General features: G+C 67.7%; 11 non-coding genes across 11 annotated transcripts; 7 read left to right on the top strand and 4 right to left on the bottom strand.

The window, feature by feature from the left end:
• Window positions 1-369: 369 nt before the first annotated feature.
• Window positions 370-441, top strand: Trnae-cuc (transfer RNA glutamic acid (anticodon CUC)). Its single transcript has one exon. It is a non-coding gene; the product is annotated as a tRNA-Glu (tRNA).
• Window positions 442-3,515: 3,074 nt separating this feature from the next.
• Trnag-gcc (transfer RNA glycine (anticodon GCC)) lies at window positions 3,516-3,586 on the bottom strand. Its single transcript has one exon. It is a non-coding gene; the product is annotated as a tRNA-Gly (tRNA).
• A 1,280-nt stretch (window positions 3,587-4,866) lies between these two features.
• Window positions 4,867-4,949, bottom strand: Trnal-cag (transfer RNA leucine (anticodon CAG)). The gene has a single exon. It is a non-coding gene; the product is annotated as a tRNA-Leu (tRNA).
• Window positions 4,950-5,489: 540 nt separating this feature from the next.
• Window positions 5,490-5,561, top strand: Trnad-guc (transfer RNA aspartic acid (anticodon GUC)). The gene has a single exon. It is a non-coding gene; the product is annotated as a tRNA-Asp (tRNA).
• A 452-nt stretch (window positions 5,562-6,013) lies between these two features.
• Trnag-ucc (transfer RNA glycine (anticodon UCC)) lies at window positions 6,014-6,085 on the top strand. The gene has a single exon. It is a non-coding gene; the product is annotated as a tRNA-Gly (tRNA).
• A 364-nt stretch (window positions 6,086-6,449) lies between these two features.
• Trnae-cuc (transfer RNA glutamic acid (anticodon CUC)) lies at window positions 6,450-6,521 on the top strand. Its single transcript has one exon. It is a non-coding gene; the product is annotated as a tRNA-Glu (tRNA).
• Window positions 6,522-9,595: 3,074 nt separating this feature from the next.
• On the bottom strand, window positions 9,596-9,666 carry Trnag-gcc (transfer RNA glycine (anticodon GCC)). The gene has a single exon. It is a non-coding gene; the product is annotated as a tRNA-Gly (tRNA).
• A 1,280-nt stretch (window positions 9,667-10,946) lies between these two features.
• On the bottom strand, window positions 10,947-11,029 carry Trnal-cag (transfer RNA leucine (anticodon CAG)). The gene has a single exon. It is a non-coding gene; the product is annotated as a tRNA-Leu (tRNA).
• A 558-nt stretch (window positions 11,030-11,587) lies between these two features.
• Trnad-guc (transfer RNA aspartic acid (anticodon GUC)) lies at window positions 11,588-11,659 on the top strand. The gene has a single exon. It is a non-coding gene; the product is annotated as a tRNA-Asp (tRNA).
• Window positions 11,660-12,111: 452 nt separating this feature from the next.
• Window positions 12,112-12,183, top strand: Trnag-ucc (transfer RNA glycine (anticodon UCC)). Its single transcript has one exon. It is a non-coding gene; the product is annotated as a tRNA-Gly (tRNA).
• Window positions 12,184-12,547: 364 nt separating this feature from the next.
• Trnae-cuc (transfer RNA glutamic acid (anticodon CUC)) lies at window positions 12,548-12,619 on the top strand. The gene has a single exon. It is a non-coding gene; the product is annotated as a tRNA-Glu (tRNA).
• Window positions 12,620-13,593: the final 974 nt, after the last annotated feature.

The following is a 13,593-nucleotide window of genomic DNA, read 5'->3' as shown; positions in this document are numbered from 1 at the left end:
ACGCAGCGAGTCGACCTTTTGACGGGGCCAACCGGGCCCTGGCCCCGCTAGCTAGCGCGACCTCCTGCTGGCGGGCGGACGTGGGGAAGGAGTCCAGGCGAGGCTTCCAAAGGCAAGGCAAGGCCAGGCGACGCGAGGCGAAGCAAAGCGAAGCAGGGCGGAGGGCGAGCATTGCATTCTTTTGAGGGTGCCCCCGGCATCAGGGGTGGGTCGCTGGTGACCGGCAGCCCGTGGCGGGAGGCTGCACCAGGTTGCCATGTAAAGCCACTGGGACCCACGGGGACGGCGCCCGGTGCACAGGTAGCGCCCAGCACTTGGGACGGAGGCGCTGGCCCCAGATGGCACGCGCACGAAGCGGCAGCCCCATGCTCCCTGGTGGTCTAGTGGTTAGGATTCGGCGCTCTCACCGCCGCGGCCCGGGTTCGATTCCCGGTCAGGGAAGCCTTTCTTCTTCCCCCTCCGGCCACGCCTCTCTCTCCCCTTTTGGCCCAAGGCCTTGGTCGGCTCGCTCACACCGCGGCCGGCCCCGAAGACGGACCCTTAGGGACGCCCGCCACACGTGGCGTCCAGCCTCACTGACACTTGCCACTCTGAGCCCTCCCAACATTTATGCCTTTTCACTTTCTCCCCTCGTCCTTGCCGTCGCCCGCTTGCGACAGTTCTTCCCGGCCCTGGCCACCACCAACATCACCATCACCACCACCCAAAGACACACCTATGCTTGAGCTCGAGGGAGCGCGCGCGCGCACGCACACACACACCAACACACACACACACACACACACACACACACACACACACACACTCTCACACGCGCGGGTGCACGCCGCGCTCCGACTGCGATAACTGAGGGGAAATTTGGAACTCACCGCCGGTGAACTTGGATGCTCCAGAAACCCTCTAGGCCTCGCGCCTGCTGAGTCTCCTGCTCTGCGGCGAGCCTGCAATCAGCTTTGACCGGGAGCGCATCCCCAGAACTCCCCTATCCTGGTGGGGGCGCACCTGAGACTCGAGACTCGAGTCTTCCCCCGGCTCCTTCGTGTGCCTGGGCCCCCTCGTGACAAGCCCTCTCTGTTCTCTCTGTTGCTGCCCCATGTGCTCAGTGACTGGGGGCGCTCATGGCGGGCAAAAGGAGCCGGGTTCCGGAACCCACTCGCTGGCTCTGGTGTCTGGCCCCGGAAAGGTTCTGGATTTCCTCCTCAGAGCTGCTTGGGTGAGGCCAAGCCTGGCGCCTGACACATCACTGCTTCCCATCCTGGGGGATCCCCTCCAACCGGGTCGGCCGTGTGGCAGGGCCCGGATGCCCCGGCCGCCACTGGTGCCAGGGCCTGAGCGTCGGGCGGGGATCTGCGCTTCAGCTGTGTGCGCCGCGGCTTTGGCCGGGATGCCGGCAGAGAGGGTGGGAGCCCACACCCGAGTCAGGATGCCCGGGAGTGACAGGCGCCGAAAGGAATCTGGAGAGGCCCGGCGAGCCGGAGCACAAGAGCGGCGGCGGAGGCGGGCAGGCGGGCGCCCACTTACCAGTGCCTTGACCCAGGCGGGCGGGAGCCGGTGGCGACTCACGGGTGTCGGGATAGACTTGTAGCCGACCCTGGGTGTGAAAGGAGTCCCGCGGCCCCCTGCCCCCTGCCCCCCCCCCGTCTCAAGGGCGAAGGAGCAAACAGAGAACGCCCCCCCACACACACACCACCACCACCACCACTAGGTTGGACTGGCTAGGTTCCCACTCCTGCCCGGCCGCACGTCCATCCACTCAGCTCTGGATCCCTTCTCTGCCCAGCCCGGCTCGGGACACGTTGGGTGGCCCCTGCCGAAAGCCAGCGGCGGCGCTTTTGAGTCAGTGCTGTAGAGGCTTCCAAGGAACTTTGCTTGGCTTCCAAGGGGACGCCCAGGCAACGGGCACCAATCTGCCCGCTGGCCCGACTTCCCTCGAGGACGACGGGTGTCCTAGCCCACCGCAGCCCGCCACTGCCGGGATACCCGGGCTTGCCTTCGTCGGGCGGTGTGGGGGTGGGGGTGGGAGTGGGGGGAGCGGTCTCGGGGAAGCTCCCAAGCCCGAGGGTCGTGGGTGCGTGACAGTGACGAAAGGAAGCGACCATTCTCTCGGGTGTCATCCCTGGCGGTGGTCGGGCGAAGGCCACGGCGCGGAAAGAGTGCAGGGCGCAGGGTCTTCACGCGCCGTGCCGGGCGCCAGCGGGCTGAGAGGTGGGAGCGGGTTGCCGTAGCCGGGACTGGGGGTTGTGTGGGCGAAGCGCTGGCTGCGTGGAAAGGAGCAGGGAGTGCGGCCTGTCGGTGAGGCGAGGTTCGGGCCGACAGCCCGCGGGTGCGGAGGGGGTTGTTGTCGGGGCGGGGGGCGGGGGCTGGCCGGGCGCCCGCGCCGTGCCGATCGGTCTGCCGGGTCCGGGTCTCGGAACTGAGGAGTCCGAAGGAGGCCAGGACGACGGGGGTCCGTGAGCGGTCGGCTCAGGGCCCGTGGGGAAGACCCAGCAGGACTGTCGATGCCAGTCTGCGGGGAGGAGGCGCCCACGGAGAGGATTGGGCGTGGGTCCGAGAGGCCGCTGCCCCGTTCGAGATAGGTGTGCCGTGCATGGAAGGAGGCGAGGAGAGCGTCGAGTGGGTGCGTGGGTGGGGTGGGGTTGGGCGGCGGGGGAGCGTGTCTAGGTGGGGTGTGAAAAAGCGGGTGCGGAAGGCACGTGGGCCGGGGTCCACCGGTGCTTGTGATCCAGATGCAAAGAGCCTCAACGCAGAGTGATTTCGGATCAGGCGACGTGTGCGTGGGTGCGGGTGGGGATCGGTGAGAGTTGTGGCGGGGCTGAGGCCGTTGGGGTGGGGGTGGGGGGGTGAGGAGAGATGTTGAGAGCCACGGCCAGGTCAAGATGGTGCCTGGCATTTTGCCAGAAGGAGCGGTTCCTGCTGCCTCGGGTGCCCGCTATTTTTGAGCTCTCGCGGAGTTCCTAGAGAGCTCGCGTGGGTGGAGTTCGCGGGTTGAGTGCTCGCAAAGTTCCCGAGTGCGGGTGGAGCTCTCGGGGAGTTCCTGGAGAGTTCGCGTGGGCGGCGTGCGGCGTGAGTTCTAAAACTAAAGTTCCTTCCTGCTTGAATCTTCAAGTGGCTCGTGATTTGTGCCCGGCCAGACTGCGGCAGAGAGAGATTTCCGGGACCCAAAGGAAGATGATATCACTGCAAGGCCTCTGGAGTCCTTCGTGCGCTGCAATGGCGGCCGTGAGTGCCTAGGGGGCCGCGACGACGTGACGCTCTTGGCAGAGGTGCCTTGGTGTCCCATGGTTGATGTGCGGGCGAGGTGCCTGCCGGCTTCCATGGAAGCGAAATGAGTGTGATGTGATGGAAGCGGAGGCACCGAGAAGTCTGGTGTCTGGCACGGTAGTGGGCCAAGGCGCATGGAAGGAAGGGCGCTCCAGGGCAGAGCGAGCGCGGAGGCTGTGGGGTCCCGGCTCAGGGAGGTGTGTACAGCGGCGGCCTAGACGACGGGGCTGCCGGACCAAAAGGGGACCGAGTGCTGCATGGGCCGGGAATCGAACCCGGGCCTCCCGCGTGGCAGGCGAGAATTCTACCACTGAACCACCCATGCACCGATGGCAGGAGCCTCCACGCAACCGCCCGACAGCGGTCACCGCCTGCGGTGAGGAGCTCCTGCTTGGGACCGGGAGCGAGGGTTGGGAGCTGGATGGACCGTTCCTAAAGGAGGGGCTCCAGGCATCCTGCCGGGGCCCCGGGGATGCGGCCGCCGGTGGGGTGTGTGCGTGCGCGTGCCCCCGCGCGGCGCTCTCGCGAACCTCCGGACCCCTGCACCTGCCGGGCCAGCCAGCCCAGGTCCCCCAGACCGCCTTGTCCGCTGCCGCCTGAAGAAGCCAGGAGCCGGTCCAGGCTTTGCCCTCACGGGAACCCCAATCAGGCCAGGGGACCTGTGGCTCGGTGGCTGCCTCCGTCCACCCGCAAAGTCCCGGTCGCAGGGGACCCTGTGGGACCCTTTGGGACCCTGTGGCTCGGTGGCTGCCTCCGTCCACCCGCAAAGTCCCGGTCGCAGGAGCCCCGGACGGGTGAGGCGGGCCCCCACCAGCACCGACGTGGTGGGCTGGCCTTAGGCAGCCGCTGCCCACGTGGGCTTCGTGGCCGCGCCCAGGTGGTCGTGCCCGGGGCTCGGCCATCACCGGCGGGGATCTAGGGGTTCTAGGGTTCTCTCCCCGCCACTCGCGAGGGCCATGGTCCCGGGACTGTGCTGTCTTGCCACGCCCGGTGACTCCACGGTGCGTGGCGAGCAGAGGTCTCGACTGCTGCGTTGTGGAGTGGCCGGCAGGCGTGGGTGGTTTGGAAAGGCCCTCCAGTGAAGGGGCCTGGCGGCCACAGTCTGGCACGACGGGAACGGGGTCCTCTGCAGGGCCGAGAGAGATAGGCGGCGGGCGGGCGGGGGCCGATATTGCCCACGGGAGAGATCCGGAGAGGGCCCGCGTGCGCTCCCCGCCGCAACCGAGCGGGCGCCGTCTTGCCGGTTGGGGTGGATGTGGACGGGTGGCTGGCGTGGCGGCGGGGCCGTGCATCGGAGAGTGTAGCGGGGAACAGGGAGGGGGGCGACAGAGTCGAGCGAGAGGGCTTAAGCGTCGTCGCGGTGGGGTCGATGAGGAGGGGGCGCGCTGGTCGCAAGGACAGTTGGCAGAGGGCGGAAGGCCCAGGGTACTCAGGGTTGGGGTGGGGCGGGCATTATCTGCGCGAGTCCAGCGGGTCAGGGAGATGGGGGTGCTGGACAGACAGGAAGAGAGCAGAGCGGCTGTGGTGGGCGCTGGCGCAGCCGGGCCAGGTAGCCTGGTTATGTGGGTGTGGGTGTGGGGGGAGGGGATAGCCAAAAGGTGGGCCTGTCAGGAGTGGGATTCGAACCCACGCCTCCAGGGGAGACTGCGACCTGAACGCAGCGCCTTGGACCGCTCGGCCATCCTGACGGCGGGCCTGAGCGCCTGGCGGCTCGCCTGGCTGGGACCCGGCGTTGGCGCAGGTGTCCTTGGCTGGCACCGTGGTGCGCGGTGCCCGGCGGTCTGCGGGCGCCTTGGACGGACGGGCCTGGCGGGCCCGGAGCGAGCCAATTCCGCTCATCGGTGCGGTCGCATCCCCCACCGAGCCCGGCCAAGTACCACTAACCGTCTGTGCTGGCTGGAGCCCACCCGGCGCATCGTGCTCCTCCTCCTGCCGGCCGCCGTGCTCGCTAGCTCCCTGGCCCCCCTGCTTACACCGACACTGGGATGCCCGCGCAGTGGGAAGCCGGCAGGGCGCACAGGGTCCTTCTCCGGGCGCCGGGCACCGGGCACCGGGCCAGGGCGTGGGCTAAGGCCAGGGCCGGGGCCGGGGCCGGGGCCGGGGTCGGGGCCAGGTGGTGTCGGCATCTTGACAGTGCCTCTGTGGCGTCCTGTTTGGGGCCAGCAGGGGCAAGAGGGCCGGGCTAGGCGTCGGAGAGGGGACCGGCGCCACGACGGCTGGCGCCGCCGTCCTCGTTAGTATAGTGGTGAGTATCCCCGCCTGTCACGCGGGAGACCGGGGTTCGATTCCCCGACGGGGAGGCAGTCGCCCTTTTTTGGTGGCGGTCGCCGCCGCAGCTGCGCCCGGGCCTCTAGCTGCTCTCCGGGCAGCCGTTGGCCCTCGGCGCCCCCTGCTCTCCAGTTGGGCGCAGGATGCCACTTCGTCCCTGGCACGCCGTCCTCGCGGTCCCCCGTCCACCCCCCCCTCCCCAGGCATCCGTTCCTTCCTCCTCTCCCGCGGCTCTGTCGCCACAGACGAGCGCCCGCGCCCCGAGTGGGTGTGGAAAAGGGTTCCCTGCCAACGGGCACGGGCTGGGTCGCTGGAGGGGAGAAGACCCTGTGCAGGCGGACCGCGGTCTCGCCGCCCCGCACGCCGGTTCAGGACGTCGTCCCGAGAGGAGACGGCGGCGGCGGCGGCGGCGGCGGGCGCCGACGACGACCGGGCGCCTCCCGGCAGCCCGGGGCCAGCGTGGAGCTGCTCTCTCGGCCGGGTGGCGTTGGTGGTATAGTGGTGAGCATAGCTGCCTTCCAAGCAGTTGACCCGGGTTCGATTCCCGGCCAACGCAGCGAGTCGACCTTTTGACGGGGCCAACCGGGCCCTGGCCCCGCTAGCTAGCGCGACCTCCTGCTGGCGGGCGGACGTGGGGAAGGAGTCCAGGCGAGGCTTCCAAAGGCAAGGCAAGGCCAGGCGACGCGAGGCGAAGCAAAGCGAAGCAGGGCGGAGGGCGAGCATTGCATTCTTTTGAGGGTGCCCCCGGCATCAGGGGTGGGTCGCTGGTGACCGGCAGCCCGTGGCGGGAGGCTGCACCAGGTTGCCATGTAAAGCCACTGGGACCCACGGGGACGGCGCCCGGTGCACAGGTAGCGCCCAGCACTTGGGACGGAGGCGCTGGCCCCAGATGGCACGCGCACGAAGCGGCAGCCCCATGCTCCCTGGTGGTCTAGTGGTTAGGATTCGGCGCTCTCACCGCCGCGGCCCGGGTTCGATTCCCGGTCAGGGAAGCCTTTCTTCTTCCCCCTCCGGCCACGCCTCTCTCTCCCCTTTTGGCCCAAGGCCTTGGTCGGCTCGCTCACACCGCGGCCGGCCCCGAAGACGGACCCTTAGGGACGCCCGCCACACGTGGCGTCCAGCCTCACTGACACTTGCCACTCTGAGCCCTCCCAACATTTATGCCTTTTCACTTTCTCCCCTCGTCCTTGCCGTCGCCCGCTTGCGACAGTTCTTCCCGGCCCTGGCCACCACCAACATCACCATCACCACCACCCAAAGACACACCTATGCTTGAGCTCGAGGGAGCGCGCGCGCGCACGCACACACACACCAACACACACACACACACACACACACACACACACACACACACACTCTCACACGCGCGGGTGCACGCCGCGCTCCGACTGCGATAACTGAGGGGAAATTTGGAACTCACCGCCGGTGAACTTGGATGCTCCAGAAACCCTCTAGGCCTCGCGCCTGCTGAGTCTCCTGCTCTGCGGCGAGCCTGCAATCAGCTTTGACCGGGAGCGCATCCCCAGAACTCCCCTATCCTGGTGGGGGCGCACCTGAGACTCGAGACTCGAGTCTTCCCCCGGCTCCTTCGTGTGCCTGGGCCCCCTCGTGACAAGCCCTCTCTGTTCTCTCTGTTGCTGCCCCATGTGCTCAGTGACTGGGGGCGCTCATGGCGGGCAAAAGGAGCCGGGTTCCGGAACCCACTCGCTGGCTCTGGTGTCTGGCCCCGGAAAGGTTCTGGATTTCCTCCTCAGAGCTGCTTGGGTGAGGCCAAGCCTGGCGCCTGACACATCACTGCTTCCCATCCTGGGGGATCCCCTCCAACCGGGTCGGCCGTGTGGCAGGGCCCGGATGCCCCGGCCGCCACTGGTGCCAGGGCCTGAGCGTCGGGCGGGGATCTGCGCTTCAGCTGTGTGCGCCGCGGCTTTGGCCGGGATGCCGGCAGAGAGGGTGGGAGCCCACACCCGAGTCAGGATGCCCGGGAGTGACAGGCGCCGAAAGGAATCTGGAGAGGCCCGGCGAGCCGGAGCACAAGAGCGGCGGCGGAGGCGGGCAGGCGGGCGCCCACTTACCAGTGCCTTGACCCAGGCGGGCGGGAGCCGGTGGCGACTCACGGGTGTCGGGATAGACTTGTAGCCGACCCTGGGTGTGAAAGGAGTCCCGCGGCCCCCTGCCCCCTGCCCCCCCCCCGTCTCAAGGGCGAAGGAGCAAACAGAGAACGCCCCCCCACACACACACCACCACCACCACCACTAGGTTGGACTGGCTAGGTTCCCACTCCTGCCCGGCCGCACGTCCATCCACTCAGCTCTGGATCCCTTCTCTGCCCAGCCCGGCTCGGGACACGTTGGGTGGCCCCTGCCGAAAGCCAGCGGCGGCGCTTTTGAGTCAGTGCTGTAGAGGCTTCCAAGGAACTTTGCTTGGCTTCCAAGGGGACGCCCAGGCAACGGGCACCAATCTGCCCGCTGGCCCGACTTCCCTCGAGGACGACGGGTGTCCTAGCCCACCGCAGCCCGCCACTGCCGGGATACCCGGGCTTGCCTTCGTCGGGCGGTGTGGGGGTGGGGGTGGGAGTGGGGGGAGCGGTCTCGGGGAAGCTCCCAAGCCCGAGGGTCGTGGGTGCGTGACAGTGACGAAAGGAAGCGACCATTCTCTCGGGTGTCATCCCTGGCGGTGGTCGGGCGAAGGCCACGGCGCGGAAAGAGTGCAGGGCGCAGGGTCTTCACGCGCCGTGCCGGGCGCCAGCGGGCTGAGAGGTGGGAGCGGGTTGCCGTAGCCGGGACTGGGGGTTGTGTGGGCGAAGCGCTGGCTGCGTGGAAAGGAGCAGGGAGTGCGGCCTGTCGGTGAGGCGAGGTTCGGGCCGACAGCCCGCGGGTGCGGAGGGGGTTGTTGTCGGGGCGGGGGGCGGGGGCTGGCCGGGCGCCCGCGCCGTGCCGATCGGTCTGCCGGGTCCGGGTCTCGGAACTGAGGAGTCCGAAGGAGGCCAGGACGACGGGGGTCCGTGAGCGGTCGGCTCAGGGCCCGTGGGGAAGACCCAGCAGGACTGTCGATGCCAGTCTGCGGGGAGGAGGCGCCCACGGAGAGGATTGGGCGTGGGTCCGAGAGGCCGCTGCCCCGTTCGAGATAGGTGTGCCGTGCATGGAAGGAGGCGAGGAGAGCGTCGAGTGGGTGCGTGGGTGGGGTGGGGTTGGGCGGCGGGGGAGCGTGTCTAGGTGGGGTGTGAAAAAGCGGGTGCGGAAGGCACGTGGGCCGGGGTCCACCGGTGCTTGTGATCCAGATGCAAAGAGCCTCAACGCAGAGTGATTTCGGATCAGGCGACGTGTGCGTGGGTGCGGGTGGGGATCGGTGAGAGTTGTGGCGGGGCTGAGGCCGTTGGGGTGGGGGTGGGGGGGTGAGGAGAGATGTTGAGAGCCACGGCCAGGTCAAGATGGTGCCTGGCATTTTGCCAGAAGGAGCGGTTCCTGCTGCCTCGGGTGCCCGCTATTTTTGAGCTCTCGCGGAGTTCCTAGAGAGCTCGCGTGGGTGGAGTTCGCGGGTTGAGTGCTCGCAAAGTTCCCGAGTGCGGGTGGAGCTCTCGGGGAGTTCCTGGAGAGTTCGCGTGGGCGGCGTGCGGCGTGAGTTCTAAAACTAAAGTTCCTTCCTGCTTGAATCTTCAAGTGGCTCGTGATTTGTGCCCGGCCAGACTGCGGCAGAGAGAGATTTCCGGGACCCAAAGGAAGATGATATCACTGCAAGGCCTCTGGAGTCCTTCGTGCGCTGCAATGGCGGCCGTGAGTGCCTAGGGGGCCGCGACGACGTGACGCTCTTGGCAGAGGTGCCTTGGTGTCCCATGGTTGATGTGCGGGCGAGGTGCCTGCCGGCTTCCATGGAAGCGAAATGAGTGTGATGTGATGGAAGCGGAGGCACCGAGAAGTCTGGTGTCTGGCACGGTAGTGGGCCAAGGCGCATGGAAGGAAGGGCGCTCCAGGGCAGAGCGAGCGCGGAGGCTGTGGGGTCCCGGCTCAGGGAGGTGTGTACAGCGGCGGCCTAGACGACGGGGCTGCCGGACCAAAAGGGGACCGAGTGCTGCATGGGCCGGGAATCGAACCCGGGCCTCCCGCGTGGCAGGCGAGAATTCTACCACTGAACCACCCATGCACCGATGGCAGGAGCCTCCACGCAACCGCCCGACAGCGGTCACCGCCTGCGGTGAGGAGCTCCTGCTTGGGACCGGGAGCGAGGGTTGGGAGCTGGATGGACCGTTCCTAAAGGAGGGGCTCCAGGCATCCTGCCGGGGCCCCGGGGATGCGGCCGCCGGTGGGGTGTGTGCGTGCGCGTGCCCCCGCGCGGCGCTCTCGCGAACCTCCGGACCCCTGCACCTGCCGGGCCAGCCAGCCCAGGTCCCCCAGACCGCCTTGTCCGCTGCCGCCTGAAGAAGCCAGGAGCCGGTCCAGGCTTTGCCCTCACGGGAACCCCAATCAGGCCAGGGGACCTGTGGCTCGGTGGCTGCCTCCGTCCACCCGCAAAGTCCCGGTCGCAGGGGACCCTGTGGGACCCTTTGGGACCCTGTGGCTCGGTGGCTGCCTCCGTCCACCCGCAAAGTCCCGGTCGCAGGAGCCCCGGACGGGTGAGGCGGGCCCCCACCAGCACCGACGTGGTGGGCTGGCCTTAGGCAGCCGCTGCCCACGTGGGCTTCGTGGCCGCGCCCAGGTGGTCGTGCCCGGGGCTCGGCCATCACCGGCGGGGATCTAGGGGTTCTAGGGTTCTCTCCCCGCCACTCGCGAGGGCCATGGTCCCGGGACTGTGCTGTCTTGCCACGCCCGGTGACTCCACGGTGCGTGGCGAGCAGAGGTCTCGACTGCTGCGTTGTGGAGTGGCCGGCAGGCGTGGGTGGTTTGGAAAGGCCCTCCAGTGAAGGGGCCTGGCGGCCACAGTCTGGCACGACGGGAACGGGGTCCTCTGCAGGGCCGAGAGAGATAGGCGGCGGGCGGGCGGGGGCCGATATTGCCCACGGGAGAGATCCGGAGAGGGCCCGCGTGCGCTCCCCGCCGCAACCGAGCGGGCGCCGTCTTGCCGGTTGGGGTGGATGTGGACGGGTGGCTGGCGTGGCGGCGGGGCCGTGCATCGGAGAGTGTAGCGGGGAACAGGGAGGGGGGCGACAGAGTCGAGCGAGAGGGCTTAAGCGTCGTCGCGGTGGGGTCGATGAGGAGGGGGCGCGCTGGTCGCAAGGACAGTTGGCAGAGGGCGGAAGGCCCAGGGTACTCAGGGTTGGGGTGGGGCGGGCATTATCTGCGCGAGTCCAGCGGGTCAGGGAGATGGGGGTGCTGGACAGACAGGAAGAGAGCAGAGCGGCTGTGGTGGGCGCTGGCGCAGCCGGGCCAGGTAGCCTGGTTATGTGGGTGTGGGTGTGGGGGGAGGGGATAGCCAAAAGGTGGGCCTGTCAGGAGTGGGATTCGAACCCACGCCTCCAGGGGAGACTGCGACCTGAACGCAGCGCCTTGGACCGCTCGGCCATCCTGACGGCGGGCCTGAGCGCCTGGCGGCTCGCCTGGCTGGGACCCGGCGTTGGCGCAGGTGTCCTTGGCTGGCACCGTGGTGCGCGGTGCCCGGCGGTCTGCGGGCGCCTTGGACGGACGGGCCTGGCGGGCCCGGAGCGAGCCAATTCCGCTCATCGGTGCGGTCGCATCCCCCACCGAGCCCGGCCAAGTACCACTAACCGTCTGTGCTGGCTGGAGCCCACCCGGCGCATCGTGCTCCTCCTCCTGCCGGCCGCCGTGCTCGCTAGCTCCCTGGCCCCCCTGCTTACACCGACACTGGGATGCCCGCGCAGTGGGAAGCCGGCAGGGCGCACAGGGTCCTTCTCCGGGCGCCGGGCACCGGGCACCGGGCCAGGGCGTGGGCTAAGGCCAGGGCCGGGGCCGGGGCCGGGGCCGGGGCCGGGGCCGGGGCCGGGGTCGGGGCCAGGTGGTGTCGGCATCTTGACAGTGCCTCTGTGGCGTCCTGTTTGGGGCCAGCAGGGGCAAGAGGGCCGGGCTAGGCGTCGGAGAGGGGACCGGCGCCACGACGGCTGGCGCCGCCGTCCTCGTTAGTATAGTGGTGAGTATCCCCGCCTGTCACGCGGGAGACCGGGGTTCGATTCCCCGACGGGGAGGCAGTCGCCCTTTTTTGGTGGCGGTCGCCGCCGCAGCTGCGCCCGGGCCTCTAGCTGCTCTCCGGGCAGCCGTTGGCCCTCGGCGCCCCCTGCTCTCCAGTTGGGCGCAGGATGCCACTTCGTCCCTGGCACGCCGTCCTCGCGGTCCCCCGTCCACCCCCCCCTCCCCAGGCATCCGTTCCTTCCTCCTCTCCCGCGGCTCTGTCGCCACAGACGAGCGCCCGCGCCCCGAGTGGGTGTGGAAAAGGGTTCCCTGCCAACGGGCACGGGCTGGGTCGCTGGAGGGGAGAAGACCCTGTGCAGGCGGACCGCGGTCTCGCCGCCCCGCACGCCGGTTCAGGACGTCGTCCCGAGAGGAGACGGCGGCGGCGGCGGCGGCGGCGGGCGCCGACGACGACCGGGCGCCTCCCGGCAGCCCGGGGCCAGCGTGGAGCTGCTCTCTCGGCCGGGTGGCGTTGGTGGTATAGTGGTGAGCATAGCTGCCTTCCAAGCAGTTGACCCGGGTTCGATTCCCGGCCAACGCAGCGAGTCGACCTTTTGACGGGGCCAACCGGGCCCTGGCCCCGCTAGCTAGCGCGACCTCCTGCTGGCGGGCGGACGTGGGGAAGGAGTCCAGGCGAGGCTTCCAAAGGCAAGGCAAGGCCAGGCGACGCGAGGCGAAGCAAAGCGAAGCAGGGCGGAGGGCGAGCATTGCATTCTTTTGAGGGTGCCCCCGGCATCAGGGGTGGGTCGCTGGTGACCGGCAGCCCGTGGCGGGAGGCTGCACCAGGTTGCCATGTAAAGCCACTGGGACCCACGGGGACGGCGCCCGGTGCACAGGTAGCGCCCAGCACTTGGGACGGAGGCGCTGGCCCCAGATGGCACACGCACGAAGCGGCAGCCCCATGCTCCCTGGTGGTCTAGTGGTTAGGATTCGGCGCTCTCACCGCCGCGGCCCGGGTTCGATTCCCGGTCAGGGAAGCCTTTCTTCTTCCCCCTCCGGCCACGCCTCTCTCTCCCCTTTTGGCCCAAGGCCTTGGTCGGCTCGCTCACACCGCGGCCGGCCCCGAAGACGGACCCTTAGGGACGCCCGCCACACGTGGCGTCCAGCCTCACTGACACTTGCCACTCTGAGCCCTCCCAACATTTATGCCTTTTCACTTTCTCCCCTCGTCCTTGCCGTCGCCCGCTTGCGACAGTTCTTCCCGGCCCTGGCCACCACCAACATCACCATCACCACCACCCAAAGACACACCTATGCTTGAGCTCGAGGGAGCGCGCGCGCGCACGCACACACACACCAACACACACACACACACACACACACACACTCACACTTGCGGGTGCATGCTGCTCTCTGACTGTTGGTGTACTTAGATGCTCCAGAAACCCTCTAGGCTTGGTGCCTGCTGAGTCTCCTGCTCTGGGGGGAGCCTGCAAACCTTGAGTGCATCCCCAGAACTCCACTTTTCTGTAAAGTAGTTATATCATGAGGGAACAATTCTTTTGTCTCGTCTACTGAAGTATGATTTAGTGCTTGATAACCAGTTCCGTATGGTCCATCTTGAAAAGCAAGAGCCACTCTGTACATTAAGTTTTGTGGGTGTTGTCAGACAAATTCTCTGCTGGATTGTTTGGCCTTGTATATGTTGGTTTCTGTGAATATAGAGTTGGGCAGGTAGGGGGCTGACTCTTAATTTTCTGAACAGAATTTTTACTAAAGACACTAGACAATTGTTATGAATGCCTCATTTTTAGGCAAGCTAAAGCCTTTCCCACCATCTTTTTGTTGCCAAAGTACAAGCTGCTCTCTTAGCCTGCACAGATCTGTGTCTCCATGCACCATCACTCCCACCCACACCCCTGCACCTCTAGCTAGAATGCAAGCACTGCCTGGAAATTTGTCCTCTCACATTAAGGGCCCTTGCCAGTTCTGCAATGTCTCCAGTGTTTTA

The sequence above is a fragment of the Urocitellus parryii genome, chromosome 11 (assembly GCF_045843805.1).
Source record: "Urocitellus parryii isolate mUroPar1 chromosome 11, mUroPar1.hap1, whole genome shotgun sequence".
NCBI classification, from domain to species: domain Eukaryota; kingdom Metazoa; phylum Chordata; class Mammalia; order Rodentia; family Sciuridae; genus Urocitellus; species Urocitellus parryii.
The sequence above is the reverse complement of the archived record's forward strand: the minus strand, read 5'-3'. Positions and strand labels throughout refer to the sequence as shown.